The sequence below is a fragment of the Hipposideros armiger genome, unplaced genomic scaffold, assembly GCF_001890085.2.
Source record: "Hipposideros armiger isolate ML-2016 unplaced genomic scaffold, ASM189008v1 scaffold_515, whole genome shotgun sequence".
Taxonomy (NCBI): domain Eukaryota; kingdom Metazoa; phylum Chordata; class Mammalia; order Chiroptera; family Hipposideridae; genus Hipposideros; species Hipposideros armiger.
The window spans coordinates 323,122-327,317 of record NW_017731865.1 but is presented as its reverse complement, the minus strand read 5'-3'; positions in this window follow the sequence as shown (position 1 = coordinate 327,317).

The window sequence follows — 4,196 nt, the reverse complement described above, 5'->3', positions numbered from 1 at the left end:
ATCTTTTTGTATTACAGATGTAATACAGACTTAGAGGGACTTTAATGAACACTTGAGGTTAAAAAAGGTCAATGTCCTGTATTTCCACTCCCTTGACAGGCACATATATAGCCTTCTAATTTTTGTTTACACGTTATAGCATTTAAGAAAACGTTGAGATCATTCCGTAGGTATGGTTTCGTAAGTCGCTTAATGACACGTTATGGAGCATCTTTACGTCAGTCTGTGTTGAGCTGCCTCATTCTTTAGAACAGTGGCTTCATAGAAGTATCCCATTGCACAGAAGGACTGTAACTTATTTAACCATTCCTTATTAAAGGACATTTAGATAGCTTTCCCCTTATTGAAACTACAAATGTTCCTAAAACCACCTGTGCCCTTCTGCAAGTATTTCTGTAGGATCACTTCCTATGACTTGAATTCCTAGGCCAACTGCACTTTAAAATGTTGGGCCAGTTGTTCTCTGGCAATGCTATGTGCACAGCAGTGCCTGACAGGACTGGTTTCCCAGTCACACTGTTGGAAGGATGGTCAATTCTAGTTTGTGAAAATATCTTGTTTAAAATTGCATTTCTAAAATTGAGTGGAGTACAGTATGTTTCATGATCACTTGACTATTTGTGTCCTTTGCCTGCTTTTCTATTATACTTTGTTCTTTTGATTGATAAATTTCTTCAAAGAAGGAAAAGTTTATTGTTGAGAAGACTCATTTTCATTAATGATTGATCAATTTTAACACATTATGGATAGTGACCGCTTTGTCTTGTGTAGTGTCAACATTTTACCTACTCTTTTATCTTTTGTTTTTCTGTAATGCCTTTTGCTGTACAGTTTTATATTTTTTATATATATTCAGCTGTATTCGTCTTTAAAAAAGGTTTTTGACCTTGATTTCTGTCAAATGTTGGACTGTTTATATTTTCATGTGAGTTGTGAATTGTGAAAAGATTCCTTTTTGAGAATGTATTTGAGCCCTTTTCAGGCAGCCATTTTTGGGGGCTTATACAATGTGTTTACTAGCGGCTATGTGTACTGCCTGACAGTAGGTGAAACCCACCCTCCTTCTCTATTCTTTTATTATTAAAAACAGTTCCCATATATTTTTCTCTTACTTTTATGGACTAAATATGTACATGTTTATTTGAATTTATTTTATTGTATGGAATGTTAAGAATCTAATGTTTTATGGTTAACTAATCATCCGAACATCACATATTGAATCATTCATCTTTTCTCTGATTTGAAATGCCACCTTTATCACATAACTTCCTATAGGTGTTTTTGTTGGGACTGTATTTGGTTCCATTTTTTTTTCTGTCTATTCTTATTTGTAAGTTTGGAAATATGTGAGAAAGTTTATGGTCTGAGATTCAGTGCTTTATAATTTTATTGTGTAGGTAGTCCCAAGAACGTGTTGGTTAGTATAATGACAATAATTATTATGGTATTTTCACAATAGTTAAGAATGTCTTTGTGGTAGTACAGAAAGAACCCCATTGGGCATCACAAGTATATTTATATGGAAGAGCAGTACGTAGACTTCTGACATGATTGTTATTTCTCAAGTGCTGCTTGACTGCTTGGGGATTCCCGATGATCACCTGATAAACATGTATGTATTGAGAAGCTAGTCTGTGCTATGTACAAGCACATGGTACCTGCAGCAGTAAGGAGGCAGGAAGGGTTCCCCCTCATAGTTTCTAGTCCAGTGGGGAACACATCACCGCAGTGGACACAGTCAGTAGAGTTGGGTGTTGACATGCATTCCCAGGTCTAAAATGAGCATCATCGTAAGTTTTTTTCCTTTTTCTTTTTTTTTTTTAAAGTGTTGAATTTTTTTTTTTTTTAAGATTTTATTGGGGAATTGGGGAAGGGGAACAGCGTTGGAGAATTGGGGGAGGGGAACAGACAAGTTGCTGTCTTTTTTGTTCATCAGTCTAGTTGTGGAGGACGTTCACTGGCCCATGTTGGTATTATCATTGCACTCTTCCTGGATGAGGCAGATCGGTCGCTGGCCATTGGATGGCCGCTCACGGTGACTCTTGGCAGCTCACACTGGCTGCGGCCCACTCATTCCAGCTGCCAGCCACTCATGGTAGCTTATGGCAGCCCACTGCAGCTCCACGCAGCCTATGCCGTCGCCGGCGACTCATGGCAACCCAGCTCCAGGTCGAGTTGTTCACCATCTTAGCTGTAGGCCTTATGTGGGATCTTAACCGGCGCTCTGCTGCTCAGAGCTGGTGTCCGAAGCCAACTCCTAACCAACGCTCCACTCGGCCGGCCCATCATGAGTTTTAAATACTACAAAAATACATTTCTAACTTGTGTCCTACATAGGAACCTAATATTAAATGGCATAATTCAACACTCCATTCTAAAAAAATTAACTACACAGTCCACATGGTCAGCATTTGCCACAGTCGGGACAGTCTGGGGACAGGTCTACTAAAAGCAATTGTTTAAGACAGAAACAACACAAATCAAGGTAAGAGTTTGAAAGTCATTGTGGCAGAAGACGGCCATCTCAAGAGAAGTTTTGTAAATGGGTTACTAAGAGCTGGAACCAGCCAAGTGGCCCAGGAGGCCACCCATTATCTGTAGGATGAAGAATGCAACTAAAAAAAGCTCTGGATAAATTGTATTCTACCTGATCTAAATAATCATGAGTTCATAAAAGCCAGGGTGTATATGAAACTCAGAAGTGGGGCCAGAAAAATAATGTTGAGCAGAATGAGCTCACTCTATGTCTGGAAAAGAGACAGCCTGGTAGGTGGGGCAGCATGCTACAGTGGAAAGAACATGGGCTTTGCCGGGCTACTTGCTGGATTCCACTTAAAGAGGTGGGATGCCTCTGGAGTTGTGGGTCGGTCAGGCTGGCCTAGAATTGAATCCCAGCTCTCTCACTTGGGCAACCTTGGGCAAGTGATAGTTCCTCTGGACTTTAGTTTCCTCTCTGAAAAAGAAAAAATGGTAACATTCAACCCTAAATACCGAGAAATGTAGGTAATGTGAAAACACCTGTTACGATGCATGGGCAGCAGTAATTATTCTGTCTCCTTCCTTTCTCTTGTGCAGTCACAATTAGTCCTAGTGGGGAAAGGGGAGTTCAGCCTAACTCAGGTTAAGGACTCACCCCGGCCTCTAAGCCACCTTCTGACTAGCCTTTGTATGGATGTACTTTACCCGCCTGGAGGAGCCCCACCTGATGTCCAGGTCCACTCATCCTGCTAGAGAGCTAGCTAAGCTAAAAAACTGGCAACAGGTTTCTCAGCAAGTGTACTGAAGTTGCTTAGCATGACCTTTAGATTATACTTAATTTGGGTTGGATAAAAAATTATGTTTCTAAATTTGCAAAGCTGAAGACTACTTTTAGATACTTCCTATTTGTGAATCTCAGTTTCAACAGTTACAAATTCAGATAGTTTTAGGGTCAGGATGATATTACAGATTGACAGTGCTTAGCTACTAAGGAATGGTGGAATCCGGCAGAACTGGAAAGGCACACTGCTTGCTGCAACCCAGTATCTATTATTTTCTTTGTCCTCATTAACAGAACCAAGATTTTGTGCAAGACAGCAATATGTGTAGCTAAAAATCATTTTCTTGAAGTTAGAAATGGCCATGTGACATAGTTCTTGCTAATAAGATAGAAACAGAAGACTACTTGTAATTTATGGAAAATTTTGCTTTCTTGCCCTAGGCACTGACTAACCCTTACTCCTGTCAATACCTCCTATTTCCTTTCTGGAATGTGGATGTACTAGCTGGAGCTGCAGCAGCCATTCCCAGACCATGAGGCAAAGGCCAGGATAATTATATACCTGTTGATATTCTTGAATTGTAGAATCAATCCCAGCAACTGCCTATTTCAAAACTTGTTTTCTTAGGGAAAGAAATCTCTAATTTGTGTAAGTCCATCTGGTTGGCTTTTTTTTGGTTACTTGCAATCAAACGCAATTCCAAATTGATATATTAAAATTTAAATTAGCTTTAAAAATGTTATGCAGGCCAATGCATAGTTTGTTGCACTTATCTCCACCATAACAAGGTACCTTGAATACTTCTGAAATATGTAAAATGGGAACACATTCTCGCACTGTCAAGGTGTCTATGACCAGATTATAGGTTTGGTGAGCTGGTCTTTTAATTTCTTGGATTCATCACATTATCACATTATATTTAGATTAACTAGTCAT